Genomic DNA, 18228 nt, shown 5'->3' on the forward strand with positions numbered 1-18228 from the left:
CTACATCGCAAGATCTTGTCCCCATAAATACTCAACTCATCTCTGACCACTAGATTTTGTTTCAAAGATTCATCAAAAGTGTACGACTCTTGCCATCCATCATTAATAAAAATCTTCAATCGCTTGTATTCATCATCATTAAAAATAGCATCTTTCCACTCTTTGCCCCAAAGCCAACTCTTCACCAACAGGACTGGCAACCAGGTTGTCCAAGAAGAAAACATCCTCTTCTTCAGCCACAGGCAAACGAGACAAACGATCAGCCACTACATTTTAGTTTCCTCTGACAAATTGCACACAAAAAGTCAGGTCAGATACTGACAGCCACCACCTGGCAATGTGGGGAGTCACACTGCCTTCTAGTCCCCTACCGCAGCTAAACACATGTAGCAATGGTTTGTGATCGGTCTTAAGTATAAAGGGCAAGCCCCATAGACAGAACCTGAAATGGTGCATGCCCCAACAGCAAGCCAATGCCTCCTTTTCATTGGCTGAATATGGCAACTCTGCCCCTTGCAGTCGCCGTGAAGCAAAACCAATAATCTTCTCCTCATCATGCACTTTCTGTGTCAAAACAGCGCCCAATCCCACATTACTGGCATTAGATGTCACAGTAGTCTTTTTCGTGACATAAAAATGTCCCAGTTTAGGGCCAGTGGCAAGAGACTGTTTAATAGTAGTAAATGCAGCATCACAACTTGTTCCCCACACATACTCCGCCCCCTTCTTTAGCAAAACTCTCATAGGTTCAACCACATCAGCAAAGTTGGAGACGAATTCAGGACAATACTCTGCAAGACCTAAGAAAGACTTCAGTTGTTCCTTGTCCCCAGGTCGTGGTGCATCTACAATAGCTTTCCCCATGCTTTTCTTAGGCCTAATGCCATCCGCGGAGATCTCACGACCCAGATAACACACCTGCTCCCTCAGTAACTGGCATTTTTACCTCTTTACAGTCAGACCATGACTTCCCATTCTCCTCAATACCTCTTTTAGCAAATCATCATGTTCCTCCCCAGATTTTCCCACCACCAATACATCATCTTGAAAGCACAACACATTCTGCATTCCATGGAAAATCTTTTGCATAATTCTCTGGAAAACCACAGAAGCCAACGCTAAACCGAACGGCATCCGGCAATAACGATACGCACCAAGAGGAGTTACAAAAGAAGTTAGTGGCCTAGACTCAGGGTGCAAGTTCACCAAGTGGTAGGCTGCTGACACATCAAGAACGCTGAATAACTTACCACTACCCATTACACTCAACATTTCTGTAATATTTGGTAACGGTTGGCGATCCACCCAAATATTCTTGTTTAAGTCGCGAAGATCAATGCATAGGCAAATTTTATTATCCCCTTTCGCAGCAATCACAATAGGAACAGGCCACTCAATAGGCCCACTGATCTTTTCCTTCCACAACTTATCCAGTTCTTGCTGAAGTGGCACTCTCATAAGAAAAGGTATGGGTCTCACTTTGTGGACTGATGGAACAGCATCCTTATTTAGGATTATCTTGTGAGTAAAACCTTCCAGCTTCCCCAACTTGTCAGTAAATACATGTGAAAAAGACTGGATTAACTCCTCACACCATGTCCTATCAACATCTTGTTTGAGCGGCACACTCACATTCACAGGCTCTACAGTCATCACAGGTTCAGTAGCATTTGGGTCCAAAATAATGTTTAAATCATGTTGATGACGCCACCCCAAGAGATCTGACCCTTCTTCAGTTACATAAATTCTCCCATGCACACTGTTACTCTTAAGAAATATATCCATCCATCTCATACCAATAATATTGATTTTCCTTCCACCATACCCTACTGCTTTTACATCAGCAGATAACAGATTTTCAACGTCACCTTTGACAACATTCATATAGTTTTGTTTTTTTTAGCAGGGTAAATAGGCATCCTGAATCTGCCAACACTTTAACCCGTGCAGTACTCAAGGAAATGGTGCAATGAGATTTTTCCAATGCTTCTTAGCTCTCCATTTTCACTCCCCGTGAACTACCACTCCTTTACGCTGTAGAACTCCCAACCGCATTTATGGTTGAGATAATTTCATGTTGTATTCCCTCAAACTACTCTACCACCTTTACGCTAGAATCTTGCACCCTGTCTTTTGATCTGCAAACCTTTTCCGCAAGCTCTACATGTTACATTTCTTGCAGCACACTCAAAACTGGAGGCTATGTGCCCCGGGGCCCTACACCGGTAGCACATAATCTCTCTCCTCTCTTCCATTCTGTTCTCCACTGCTTGTGTGGGTTTGGGTTTAGGGTTCAACTTAATTTCCTTAGCCTCAATCAAAGATGACTCCTTCTCAGAAGCTTTGACACTTAATTTGCTCATGTCAATTTATTTTATCCACACTGCAGTGTGTTCCATACTCCTGGCAATTTGTATAGGCTCTTCTAATGTAGGGTCCAGAGACATGAGCCTTTCTTTTACCGTTCTATTATTTGTACACCGCACTATCTGATCTCGAATAAGGGTTTCAGACAAGTTTTGTAACTCGCAGGTCACTGCCAACCCACGTATGCAGCAACATAGCTCATTAAATCTTCATCATGACCTTGTACCCTTGAAAATAATTTTTGTCTTTCAAAAACCACGCTCACTTTAAGTGTGAAGTGTTTTTCTAACATTTGTAAAGACATCTCGTATACATTCATGGGTTGTCCGCCTCCCATCCCCAAAGACACTTCTGGGAGATCATCATAAATTCTACGTCCCTCTGCTCCCAAATGAATAAGCAATATCGCTTGCCTCCTTAAAGCACCATACTTATCTCCACCAATGGCTCGCATGTAGGTGAAAAAAATATTCTTCCATCTTTTCCATGGAATGATAGGTTCCCCGGGCAGCGGTAAAAAACTTGGGGGAGCGGACAGGCTCGTTCTGCCTTTTTCACAGGAAAAGTAACAAAGTAAAATAATAAATTACCACAAAAAACTGAAACAACAAACTAAAATAATGAATTAAAACAACTGTCTAAAATTATAACAATGCACTATCATTACAAATTCAAGTGCACATGTTAAAGTTCAGCTTGCTTCAAAAGAACAATTCGTAGTTTGTGGTCCTCTTTCTATGCGATATGATCCACTTTCTAAATCTATGCGTGTAGTCTTTTTTCCAATGAGTAGTCCTGTTTCTATACAGATGCGCGATGACGCGTGACTTGGTAGCCGAAACAGGAATGCAGGAAGCAGTAATAGCAGTAGGAAGCAAGAAGAAGCGTCTCAGTCGTTGAAACTAGATATGAGGTAGACTTAGCGCTGCGCTAGCTAGGGATGCCGGCTGCGAGCGCTCGAGATCAGAGCGCTGGCGACTATGAGCGCTCGGAATCAAAGCTTCAACAAAACTTGGCAGATATTTCAAGGATCCATAGATGAGGTAAACTTAGCGCTGCGCTCGAGATCAGCATAGAGACACGTCAGCTCTTGAGCACTCGAGAGGCAATTGGAACCGCCCGTGTTCTCCCTGGAGCTGCCGCCACTCCTCGCCGGGGCCTCCCTCTTCTAGCCCCCCCAGGGCGGGTGATTGGTTCTCCGAAGGGGCGGGCTAGTTGTCAACCTGCACAGCGGAGGTCAAAGGGTTAACCCTTTAGATGCCTCCCCCTTCCTCCACACTATCGCTCGCCTGTAACGTCAGGGAAATCGGTACCAGGTTGGTGTCAACACTTGGGCTGAGTCTCTCTCCCACATCCCCCTTCCCTAGCTTTCTTTCTTGCAAGATAAGGTCTACTGGGTATCAGGATAAATAATCAGCATTGGTTTGGTCTTTGCCAATCCTATGATATGTAGTAAACCGGAAGGGTTGAAGGGCTAAAAAACACCTAAAAACTCGGTCATTGTGTCCTCGATTTTTAGACAGCCACTCTAGAGGGGCATGGTCTGTGAATAGGGTGAACTCCCTGCCTTGCAGATAGTATCGTAGTGTTTCAACGGTAAATAGACATAATATCGAAAAAATAATATCGAACAACAAGAATATCGAAGTTAAAATATCGAGATAACATTAATATCGAAGTGTAGAATATCGAGGTAAGTAATATCGTTTTTTTTGTGTTTAGTAAAATATCGAAGTATGAAATATCGATGTAGTAATATCGTTTGAAGATAATATCGATTGAATAGTTTTGTTAGAAATATCGAAATATAATATATATATTGTTTAAAATGTGTATTTAGTGTATATTGAATAAGTAAATTGTTTAATTATATGTATAAATACTTTATTAATGTTTAAAATATAATTAATAGTGTTAAGTAATTTATTGTATGATATGTTTTAGGAGCGGGATGTTGGGTTATTAGGGGATAAGGGTGGGGAGTGTTTTAAAAATATTAGTGTAAAATCAGATAATAATTTAAAAATATTAAATAATAAATAATTATGAATATTAAATTGTAATGAAATTTCTAAATTAAATATTTATAATTTAGAAAATAATAAAGAAATTATATATATTTTTTAGGAGCGGGGTTATTAGGGGAGAAGGGTGGGGAGTGTTTTAAAAATGTTATTGTAAAATCAGATAATAATGTAAAAATATTTTATATTCAAGATTTCGAAATTTCAAAATTTCAATAAAAATTCGAAATTATATAATTTGAAATTATAATGAAATTTTAATTTTGTTTTATGAGTGGGATGTAGGGTTATTAGTGTATAAGGGTGGGGAGTGTATTAAAAAGATTACTGTAAAATAGGATAATAAGTTATAAATATTAATACTAAAGAATTAGAAATGTTAAAATTTTAATGTAATTTTGACAATGTTTTAAAAAAAAATTCAAATTAATTTCGAAATTATTTTTTTGTTTCATGGTTGGGAATTTGGGTTATTAGGGTGTAAGGGTGTGGATTGTATTTTAATAATCATTACAAAATTATAGATTAATAAATAAATATTTAATTGGGAATAATTCAAATTTGTGAACATTTTATGTCAAAATCTAATTATATAATTTAAATAGGAAATTATAATTTCAATATTTATGTTGTATTTATGGGTGGGATGTGGGTATATTAGGGGAGAAGGGTGAGGAGTAATTTTTAAAAATAATTGTGTAAACATAGATCATAAAACAATTCAATTTATTAGTAAATATTGTGAAATCTAAAATTTAAAATAAAAATTATAATTAAATAATTGTATATTTGCAATTTATATGGAAAACATATTGTACATATTTTTTTGGGAATTAGGGTTAATATGGGATAGGGGTGGGTATTGTAACTATAGTATTGTTAAATTTAATAGTTTTTAAATGATATCTCATAGTTAATAAATTTAGATTATTAATATTTTAAGTGATGTTATAACCAGCACCTTGTCTCAGTTTGATATTTCTGGAGCGGGAATATTAAATTTAATTGGGTTAGTGTCCAGCACCTTCCCTGAGTTTATGTTAACTGGAGTGGGAATAGTAAATTATATAGGGTTACTGTCCAGCACCTTCTCTGAATTTATGTTAACTGGAGTGGGAATAGTAAATTATATAGGGTTACTGTCCACCACCTTCCATGACTTTATCTTAACTGGAGTGGGAATAGTAAATTATATACAGTTAGGTGCCAATTCCGATCCTGTAAAAAAATTCCCCGTCCGACTCGTATCCGGATTTTTTTCCGTCCGAATCGTCAAAGTAGCGTACAAACTGCCAAGTACGATTCGAACGGAAAAAAGTCCATACGAATCGCATTGGGAAGATTTCCCCACACGTCCTCGGGTCGGGAAAAGTCACCGACACGTCCCCGGTCGAAAAACCCACCGTGCGGAAAAATAAAGTCCGACAGCGCAAGTACGATCCCTCCCGTCCTCCCCATTTCACAACCGTACGCAAAAAACACCGTCCGAACCGAACTTCCATAGCAACCATGGAGACATGTGCCCGCATACGCGCCGAACACCCCACCACCCCCCGCCCGCGTATGTACGCACCGAACCCCCACCCGTGTATGTACGCACCAAACCCCCACCCGTGTATGTACGCCCCCGAACCCCCACCCGTGTATGTACGCACCAAACCCCCACCCGTGTATGAACGGACCGAACCCCCCCCCAGCCGTGTATGTACGCACCGAACCCCCACCCGTGTATGTACGCACCAAACCCCCCCCCAGCCGTGTATGTACGCACCCAACCCCCACCCGTGTATGTACGCACCAAACCCCCACCCGTGTATGTACGCACCAAACCCCCACCCGTGTATGTACGCCCCCGAACCCCCACCCGTGTATGTACGCCCCCGAACCCCCACCCGTGTATGTACGCACCCAACCCCCACCCGTGTATGAACGGACCGAACCCCCCCAGCCGTGTATGTACGCACCAAACCCCCCCCAGCCGTGTATGTACGCACCGAACCCCCACCCGTGTATGTACGCACCAAACCCCCCCCCAGCCGTGTATGTACGCACCCAACCCCCACCCGTGTATGTACGCACCGAACCCCCACCCGTGTATGAACGGACCGAACCCCCCCCCAGCCGTGTATGTACGCACCGAACCCCCCCCCAGCCGTGTATGTACGCACCGAACCACCACCCGTGTATGTACGCCCCCGAACCCCCACCCGTGTATGTACGCACCAAACCCCCACCCGTGTATGAACGGACCGAACCCCCCCCCCAGCCGTGTATGTACGCACCGAACCCCCACCCGTGTATGTACGCACCAAACCCCCCCCCAGCCGTGTATGTACGCACCGAACCCCCACCCGTGTATGTACGCACCGAACCCCCACCCGTGTATGAACGGACCGAACCCCCCCCCCAGCCGTGTATGTACGCACCGAACCCCCCCCAGCCGTGTATGTACGCACCGAACCCCCACCCGTGTATGTACGCACCAAACCCCCACCCGTGTATGTACGCACCAAACCCCCACCCATGTATGTACGCCCCCGAACCCCCACCCGTGTATGTACGCCCCCGAACCCCCACCCGTGTATGTACGCACCAAACCCCCACCCGTGTATGTACGCACCAAACCCCCACCCATGTATTTACGCCCCTGAACCCCCACCCGTGTATGTACGCACCAAACCCCCACCCGTGTATGTACGCACCAAACCCCACCCGTGTATGTACGCCCCCGAACCCCCACCCGTGTATGTACGCCCCCGAACCCCCACCCGTGTATGTACGCACCCAACCCCCACCCGTGTATGAACAGACCGAACCCCCCCCCAGCCGTGTATGTACGCACCGAACCCCCCCCCAGCCGTGTATGTACGCACCGAACCACCACCCGTGTATGTACGCACCAAACCCCCACCCGTGTATGAACGGACCGAACCCCCCCAGCCGTGTATGTACGCACCGAACCCCCACCCGTGTATGTACGCACCGAACCCCCACCCGTGTATGAACGGACCGAACCCCCCCCAGCCGTGTATGTACGCACCGAACCACCACCCGTGTATGTACGCACCAAACCCCCACCCCAGCCGTGTATGTACGCACCGAACCCCCACCCGTGTATGTACGGCCGTACCCACACCCCACCAGGGAATGTACGGACCGTACCCCCACCAGTGCATGTACGGACCGTACTGACGCCAAAAACACACGTACTGAACCAGGACAAACCATATTTACACAAGGAGAGTCAATTAGAGTTTCCCCACACCACCAAACATGCCCAACAACCCCACAAACATCACATACACTCACCTGCAACTGCCAAACTGCCAAACAGAGGCCCAAAACTCAATCACTCCTCATAACACACCCACACAAATTTCAAACACAGCCACACCCACAAATGGACCAATAAAAATGGACCACACACACAAACCATGAGCCTTTGCAACAGACCCACTGCTGCCAGAGCCCACAGACGACCCACACCACCATACTTGAACCTCACACTTGCATACCTTCACACAACTACCTACACAAACACCCCCTCATCACATTCACACACACACCTCCACTACCACACCCACACACCCACAACCATCCACACCCACACCCCACGCCATGTCCACCACCAAGAATCCAAAGTTCACAAAGGAGGAGCTGGAGATCCTTGTCGACGAAATCCTCAGAGTCGAGCCACAGCTCTTTGGGACATTGGTCAGACAGACCAGCATATCCGAAAAAACGGCCATGTGGCAGAGGATTGTCGATTCTGTGAATGCTGTTGGGACCACCAGAAGGACCAGGCACGAGTGCCAATCCAGGTGGTACGATCTGCGGAGGACGGTCAAGAGGAAGATGACTGACAATCACAACCAGGGGAACATCACTGGAGGAGGGCCGCCCCCCAGACCGGTACAATACCATCCCTGGGAGGAGAAGGTGATGTCCACGCTGGCGGTGGAGGGACTACACGGACTGCCTGGACTCCCAGACCCTGGTGAGTACACAAACAACTCACCTCACATGGGGGGATGCCATACACAATCAATCATGCATGCCACCCCCCCCCAAGCCACCACCGCACACAACAACACTCCACAAACACACACATGCCACTAGCGCCTCCATGCCCCATGCATCAATCAGGGCCATGCCAAGTCACAGGCCACACAAAACACCAACACAACACAGGATGTGGTCGATGCTGGGAGTGGGGGCATCAAAACTAACATTGAGCAACTCACAAGCACACAACAATGCCCTCAGCCCATATGGCCCAGGGCACAGCCATACAAACTGTGTGTACCCACACAGTACTGTCTTGCCTGCAAATGGTGGCTGCCATGCAGGATGACATGGGTCTGAAGGCACAATTTGCTCATTACAGCAGACAATGAAGTTGCATCGCTCTGATAGAGTCTCAGCACACACCGCCACAGCAGCAGCCTACACTCAGACACACTGCCCAATGGGTGCCCGGAGAACAGGGACTAACTCACATGAACAAGCCAATGGCCATTCAAAGACCGGCTAACTGTGTGTGCCCAGGAAGCTGGCCTGAGGTGACAGAGAGTGACAAAGAGAGGGAGGGAGAGGGGGAATGAGAGGGAAGGAGACAGAGGGGGACACAGGGAGACAGACAGAGGGAGGGAGTAGGGTGACAGAGGGAGACCGACAGAGGGAGGGAGGAGGGTGACAGAGGGAGGGAGGAAGGGAGACACAGGGAGACTAAATCACCCTTGGGTGGTGTGGCCATGTCCACTCGTCAGCCGGTGGACTGTGTGCATGCAGACCAGGTCTGGCAGTGCCTCAAACCCCCCCTTCCGTAGATGAAGACCGGTCCATGTGTCAATCTGTGCACGAGTCCATCCGTGCTGCAGGCACAGACCAAACCACACACCCAGTATACCCACCCACTGTGTCGGTAAGAACCCTGTCACAAATGCTTCAGTCCCCTACCTGCAACATCAAATTGCCTTGGCAAAACACCATTTGGCCACGTACAGTGCAACACGTAAGGCGCCTCTGCATGGCTCGCTACGCCCGCACACCACACTGCTGACTGTGTACCCAAATAGATGCATCAACTAAGATTGTGTCTCACACATGCGTAAAGCCCTGACAGCTGTGGCCAAGGGACATACCCATGCACAAGTGCACTGTGAGAGGAATGCAAGACAGATCCAACTACCCAGAGGAAGAGTGCCAAATCAGAAATGCATGAAACATGGATGCCACATGTGACACTGTTAACATTGTCTCTCTCACACACAGGTCAACGTCGACGAACACCCCCCAACACTGGGGGGGAAGTCTCACAGGACCAGGCTCCGCGGGATGAGGACCCCACCGCCAGCGATGACTCTCACCACTCCGTGGATGACCCAGACCAACCTGGCCCCTCTGGTGTCCAACCACCTGCAGCACCTGCGTCAGGTACAACTGTGCCAACTACCACCCCCATTCCTGCCACATCCCAGGAGACGTCCAGGAGCCCTGCCCGCACACGACCACCCAGCCAGTCTGCCCAGGAGGGACACGGTCCTCCGGGCACCCAGGAGGAGGCAGGCGGCAACGCAGATGCCATCCCTCAGGGGTCCCGGAGACCCGATGCACCCACAACGGCAGGCCAGGTGCACGTGGGCAGGGGTGGCGGGAGTGGAGGACGGCGGAGGCGCGAACCTGACCAGGCAGCTCAGGACCCGGTAGTGTCCCAGGTCAGCAACATCCTGGATACATACCGGCGTGACACCAGGGGCATGGACCAGATTGCGTCCACCCTCAATGACATCAAGGGGACCCTCCAGGAGATGAAGACCCTGCAGGCCCAGCAACATGCCTGTCAACTGCAACACCAAGGAAGGATGGAGGATAGACAGGCTGAGCTCGTGGCGGTGCAAACCCAAATGACCGGTGTACTCCGTCGGATTGCCGACAACATGGGCAACCCTCCCTGTGGCACCAGGCGAAGGCCATTACCAGACACAGGGAGGGATCAGGAGGAGGAGGATTCATCCGACGGAGCGTCACAGACATCGTCACGGCCTGCTTCCGAGGGTCCCCGCAGGAAGGTGGGTCGTCCACGAAAAAGACTGTGAGAGTCAGCAGAACATCACCATCTCCCAGGTCATCTGGCCTGGCACCTGGCCCTCTGGCCCAATAGCAGCACATGACATTCTCTGCCACATGGACTTGCTGGTCACTGTCTGACCTATGTTGACGAAGACTGTGGCATGGACTCTGACATTTTGCAACGGCAAGGATACCAACTCCCCCAGTGAACTTTGGATTCTACACTCCCGCTGTGCACCTCTTGTCATCCCCACAAACCCGTACCCCACCACAAATAAATTAATCACACTTACAAGATGATGCCGTGATTCTGCATTATAACAATACATGTGTGTGTCGTAAAGTCAAAGCATGCCTGATCTCAGAATTAACTCCAACCATCCAAACCGTGGGGTCTCAGTCTTGCCCAGGACACACATGGGTCCCAATGTATCATCTGATACAGACATGGAGTACCATACTCACCTGTGCTGGGCCCAACCAGCTGAGTGGTTCCCGCACAACTGTGGCTACAGACACATTCAGGGGAGCAACAGTCATGCGCAGAGGTCAGGGATCATGTGGAGTGACCTGGCTTGCCGCTCCCAGGTATGTCTAGACATGTGTCCCTACAATGTCCTGCATGCTTGCGTCAGGCGGATGTTGAGAATGGTGGCTAGCCCAAGGTTGGATGCATGGAGATGCCAGAATGCAGTTTTGGATCACAGTGCCACATGGTTGTGTTGGGGTTGTGGGCTGCATCATGAGTGTGGGCGTGGATCGAGAAGGTCATCCTGCAGCTGGCTGTGAAACATTCCCCCCATCCCGTTTGGACGTTGATGTGGCCTGGTTGCCCGACGCAGTAGCAGAGCTGTGCAGATGCACTCCGGATATGGACAAGTATCATGGGAGTCGTAAGGCACATGTCCGTAGACTGCAGGGTAGGATTCGACACGGATGTTGTAGTTGCCCTGGGGGATGGTCTCTCTTGCCTTGAGGTGGATGGAACTGTGCATCTTGTGCATAATACAGTTCCCACTCCCTGACAAACCCCTAGCATCTTGTCACTCTACACATAGACACATATGCACCACCTCTGAAAACTATGCCAGACATGCCGCACGCACAGTGGCAACAGGCCACCATTGACAGGGAAGAGGCACCTTGGAGACAGAGGGACAAATTTATTAGTCATGTGTGTTGGAATGACAATGATACTCTGTCAACACATACACAGGTCATGTGGATGAACATGTGGGAGCAACACTGGCACCCCCCATTGCAACACAGATGCTGGTATTCCATTGAACTGGCACACAAGTGACGGATAACAGCTAAACACCCCCTGCTGCCACGGAGAGGCCGCTATACACCATTGAGGCCCTGATGGGGCAATCACACACCATGTCAACCCGGTGCAACCTGTATGTTTCCGAGGTCAGTGTTACACACAATGATGGCCTCATCACAATCCCCAATCCCCTGCCACATGACAGTCACCAAGTCTGACCATGGCTCCAGGTGAAGCCTGCCCCATGTCATGTTCCCCATGTAGGATCCACATGTATGCAAATGGAACACACATGAACCGGAGAAGTGCACACAGACTACAAACAATTCACACACCCAAAACGCCGTGAGGCATCCCTTACCCTAAGGAGATTTCAAAACTTGCCCGTGCATGTGACGCAGAATCAGCACATGTTGCTGTGTTCATGAGGAGTAGCAGGAGCACAACAATGCCACCAGCAGACAGCATGCCCATGGACCTGTGGAAGAGAGACACACAAGGAGTCAGCCCAAAGGAGCACATCCGCAAGCATGTACTCAACACGTATCATGTTGTCAACATGACAGGTGACAATGATGACCATCAGACAACATCCTTCCATTGCGCCATCACTCGAGTGACACTTCAATACACACCACTGACTCACTTGGCAGACATGCAGATGGACACACACATTGCAACACATGCCACACACGGCCCAATGCGTGCACACTCAGACACTGGAACTCACCACTAAGCAAAGAAGTTGCGTATGAGCCGACTCCGCATGTCCTCCACAGCCTCCTCCTCCTCCACATCACTTGCCCCGTCACCAAGGCCTTCATCCTCCACGGGTGGATGGTCCTGGTCATCTTGATCCAGTATGAGTGGAACAGCTTCCTCCACTGCCATGTTGTGCAGCATGCAGCAGACGATGATGATCTTGCACACCTTCACCGGGGCATATGGGAGTGCTCCGCCGGTCTTGTGGAGGCACCGGAATCGGCTCTTCAGAAGTCCAAACGTCCTCTCAATGACTCTCCTGGTCCGCCCATGTGCGTTGTTGTAGCGGTGCTCGGCAGCCGTGCTGGGGTTGCGGACAGGCGTCATCAGCCATGGCATGTTGGGATAGCCAGCGTCCCCTACAAGGAAACATCATGGACAGAAGTGTGTCAGCACAGGCAGTGAGATTGGAAGATGACGCCAAACACTGAACTGCCAGAGTCTACCCACCAACAATACATGCTCGCTCGTTCCGCAGCTGCAGCATCATTTCAGGCAGCCTGCTACGCCTCATGATGAAGGCATCGTGTGCTGATCCTGGAAAGCGAACACAGACATGTGAAATCACCATGTTGGACAGACACACCACAAGGGCATTAATGGAGTGATAATGTTTGCGATTCCTATACACCACCTCCTGTGCCTGTGGTGGTACCAACGCAACATGTGTCCCATCTATGGACCCAATGACATGGGGCATCCCTCCCAGGGCATAGAACTCACGCTTGACATCTGTCAACTGCTCACGAATTGGGAATTTAATGTACTCATCCAGGTGAACCAACATGGCCTCTAAGAAATCATGCAGAACACGGCTGAACATCGTCTGGGACATGCCCCCGACATCAGCAATGGTATGTTGGAACGTACCCGTGGCAAGGAAATGTAGGGCTGCCATCACCTTCAACTTGGGTGTCAGTGCACTGGGATACCTGTGGCGCGGGAGGAGTTGTGCTTCCAGCCGGCCAGTCAACTCATCAATCAACCGTTGGCTGAATCTGTAGCGGCGTATACAGTCCCGTTCATGCAGGGCAGCCATGTCTGGCATACGTCGAGGGAGAGGCGGAGCCCTGCAGTGAAATGGCAGGAACACCGAAGAGTGAGCACTGTACAACGACATTGTCAATGCACTGAGCACATGTTACACAGCCAATACACATATGCCACATTCTGAGTCAGGTCTGTGCCACATTTCCTGGACACGTACGCCAGTCAGGTGACACTCCTACCAAGGGACAGCCACTAACGGAGGGGGGCAAGATCACGATGACATGGCATGAGACTAGCTGTAGGCCAGTGTAAGTGAACATGCACACGCATCACAGGATTCACAGACATCCACACATGTGCAGAAGTAGTATGCGTATGGTACAGACAGGTTGTTGGATGCGATATGCACTGGTCACATGTCATAGGAATAGGACAGGCCACACACATTGCCTTGGAGGAGTACATGTCGAGACAGAACATACATAGAGAGCATGTGGATATGTACTTGTGTTGATACTCCGTGTAGTTGCATACATACACACCTCATGGCAAATCACATATGTGGGCTGGTGTGCGGAACAGTGTGCCATGGCCATCTACACACAGACACATGTTGGCAGCAGCAACTGCTGATGCATTGGACCACACACCTACAGCAAAATCATGGAAAGCCATGCCACACACATGACATGGTTGCAGCGTGCAACGCAGCCATACACATGTCATGTGTAATATTCCGTGTACCTGGCATCAGGGGACAGGTGCGGGTGTCCGTGACTGGGACATGCAAGTGACTCATGGCTCCACTAGTGTGTACGACATGCACACATGAAAAAGGAGTGCAGGGGATGTGTGGTACAATGCGCACCATCACACACGACATGTGTACACAGCTCATCGTACATGTGCTTTGCCCACACCTCAGGGGTAAAGTGCCACATCACATCCTGACACACCTGTGTCACACACATGTGGTATTGCACAGACAATGCATTGGTGTCCACCCTTGGCAATACCTGACCGCTCCATTCCTGTCTGTGTGCCGCCTGTCACCACTGACAGTTGTGAAACGCACCGTACATACGCTCGGAGTGCGTGTATAGGGTCCCTGGGCCAATATTGTCGCTGGCGTATGCGTACGCCACAGTAGTACGAACTGTACACGCGCTTGTACGGTCCGGATCACAATATGGGCGCTGGCGTATGCGTACGCCACAGTAGTACGAACTGTACAAGCGCTTGTACGGTCCGGATCACAATATGGGCGCTGGCGTATGCGTACGCCACAGTAGTACGAACTGTACACGCGCTTGTACGGTCCGGATCACAATATGGGCGCTGGCGTATGCGTACGCCACAGTAGTACGGACCGTACAAGCGCGTGTACAGTTCGTACTACTGTGGCGTACGCATACGCCAGCGCCCATATTGTGATCCGGACCGTACAAGCGCGTGTACAGTTCGTACTACTGTGGCGTACGCATACGCCAGCGCCCCTATTGTGATCCGGACCGTACAAGCGCGTGTACGGTCCGTATCACTGCTTGGGGGGTGCCCTAGGGCGTGGAACGCACCGTACCTGTGTGTATATGTATGAAAACACATAGGGGACACATGAGGGACAAGTATAAGGGCCTAAATGCATGATGGTTGCCATGGAGACTGAGTTAGATTTTTGAATTTGAGCACCAGGTGCCCAGCAGAAGTCAGTTTGAAAGAATCTACATTGTTGCAATGTGGATGATGACTTGACATCATCATCAAAACTGAAACCATGCAAAGGCACACACTGGGGTAGGTTTGAAGGGATTGGATGAAACGTAGGATGCAAATGTGACTGACCAATCAATCTGTACTCCTGTACATGAACAGGCCAGCCAGGCATATATAAGGCAGCCAGGTCCCATGAGAGAGCACTTGCCTGCACATCCATTCATCCATGACCACTGCTGCTGATAGTGATTCCTCTGGCACCATGTCCAGGACTGTGGAGAGGTCACAGCCATTCACCCAGGAGGAGAACCTTGCCCTGATAGATGTGATCCTCCCACAGTTCCAGAGCCTGTATGGTCGACCAGGGGTTCAGGTGAGTGCAGACTCCACTAGCTTAGACTGTGCCCCTTTTGTGTGCCAGTGACTTCTGCCATTGTATCCATGTGTGACAGACATGCACTGTTGTTTGGAGTGGGTCCCAGGGTGTGGAAGGCCTCATGTCACCCATGCAGAGCATGCTGTGTTTCCTGTGTGCACTCCTCACTTGCATAGTGCCTACTGTGACAATGAATGCACGGTGCATGCCACATTCTGCATGCATACTCCTCCTGGGGATGTTGTTTCCACAGTCCTGATGTGATCCTGTGTTCCCCCCAGTGTGACAGGTGTCAGTACCCATGGATGTGTGTTTGTTCAGTGTACCTGTGCTGTGAGTGTCCAAAGGCGGTGTTCGTCCCCTGCACATTGGTGTGTGTGTAAGTCCCCTGTCATGTGGGAGAGTGCATATGGGGAGTGTTGCACACAAGCAGCATGAGGGATGGATGTAGCCTGGCCATCCAATGTGAGCAGGGAGCAGTGCTGTGTGCATGCCGTGCTGAGCCAGCCCCACACCTGTGACACCCCCGTCTACTGGCACATGGGCAGAGTGAGGTGTGTACCCCCAGTTGGCAATGCCATGTGATTGTCCTGTACCTGTGTGTGTCTGTGTACTCTGCTGAGGTAGCATCAGTGTGCTGGGGCAGGTGACTGCTGTGAGGTGCTGTACATAATCCTGGTGTAGCCTGTGAGGCACAGTGTGATCCCTGGTCAGTGAGTGTGTGGTACCCCTCATGCCACCCGTGTACTTTCAATGGCACGTAGTGCATTTGGCCTTCCACAGTGGTTAATGTCCCTATGACAAAGGTGCAATTAGTTGCATGCATACCATGGCCTGTTCATAAAGAGGATTGTTCTATATGTGTGTCTCTGTGTCTCTGCTCATGTGGATTAATGTATTCTCACTTTTGCATCCTCACAGGTAGGCGCCATTGCCAAGGGGGAGATCTGGAGTGAAGCCGTCAGTGCCGTGAGGGGTACAGAGGGTCGGAGGCGGAGCCTGTCTCAGGTGAGGAAACGCTGGCAGGACATCCGGTGCTGGACGAGGAGGATTGCACGGGTCCTGCTGGGGGACTCACCTGTGAGCCGTAAGAACCGTGGGCGCCGTCGTCTGACCCACATCCAGAAGCGTGTGCTGGCGGTGGTCTTCCCCGATATGGACAGGCGCCTACAGGAGAAGCAGCAGCAGGAAGGGGGTAGGTACATGTGTGTCAGTTGTGTGTCCCCAGCCAATGTAAGTGTGCAGTTGCATGGATACACTGCCAGGGTTTGATTGTGCAGTGCGTCAACTTCTCAGCAAAGTAGCACAGTGCTGTTCTCACTCCCTCCCTTCCCCTCCTTGCCATGTGTTCCCTGGTCTGTCTGTAGCCACTCTTGCACAAGGTTATTTAGGCAGGCAGTTCATGCAGGTGCCCTATGCCATCAGCATCATGTGTGGGGGTGATGTGCCACAGGTATGGGGACCTTGCGTGTGCCATGGCCAATTTCAGTCATTGTGGTGTCCATGTCACTTGGCACCGATTGTGAATCACGACATAGGGGTGTGTCTCCAAACTGTACAGCCTTCCAGCATGCATGTCCAATTGTGTGCCCTCTGACATGATGTGCCTGAGTGGGAGGCCTGCTAAGTGCAGGGACGGTAGCTTAATTTGCAGTCATGTCCATCCTGGACCATGGAGGAGTGTGGGCACTACTGTGCCCTGGGGCACCTCTTCCTAGGTATCATGTGCGTCATCCAACAATATGGCCATTCACTGTGTCTTCGCCATGGGTTGGGTAGGGTGGCATTGTACCCTGGGCTCAACTGTTAGGACCTACAGGTTGCTACATGTGTCCACTGTACAGGGGGACCCATTTTGCTTGTGCATACTCACAGTGGGCATTACCTGTGTGTGTTGTTGAGACAATCTGATGATGTTTGCCTGTCAATGATGTGTGGACATGCCCACCAGGGGCTGTGTGTGTACAGTCATTAATTAGTGGAGGCCATGTGTTTTCATCCCAGAGTAAGAGGTGTACATACTTTCTCCGTCTCAATGAGATTGTCTCAGGTGTGGGTGGTTTGTGCGTACAAGGCCTACATGTCAGGAGCTTCATCCTCCTTGCTGGGTTTAGCCTGTGTGTGATGTTTGACTGGACATACGCTCAAGGTGCAGTGACCCAGTCATGTTTGGCCTGGTTTCATGTATTGCCTTTGCAGCATGCGGCAAGAGTAAATGTTTATCATTCATGCTCATCCCTTTTTGACGACGCAGTGTGGTGCAGGTGCTGTGCACATTTGTCCCCAGAGGCTGGCTCCTCTGTAAAATTTCAGGTGCAGTGATTTGCTGTTGTGTCATGCTCTCCATTGTGTCTCAGTGGCATGGTGGGTCGAAAAACTGTGTGTTCCATGGCCTACATGTGTACATTGTTTTGTAGGTGTTACTCCTGTTGCTTTTCAGGCTATGCAATGTGACCTATGTATATTTGACTCATGTGACATATGTGTACAGGTGTCTGATTATCTCCTGTCTCTTCACCTTGCCCACAGAATCGCCGGGGGACACGGAAGGAGACACTAGCACGGACCGGGAGGAGGGATTGAGCACCAGTGCCAGCAGTGCTGTCCTGTCTGGCACATGGAGTGGCACGGAGGCCGAAGGGAGTGAGGCAGAG

Source organism: Triturus cristatus, chromosome 6 (genome assembly GCF_964204655.1).
Source record: "Triturus cristatus chromosome 6, aTriCri1.1, whole genome shotgun sequence".
Lineage (NCBI taxonomy): Eukaryota > Metazoa > Chordata > Amphibia > Caudata > Salamandridae > Triturus > Triturus cristatus.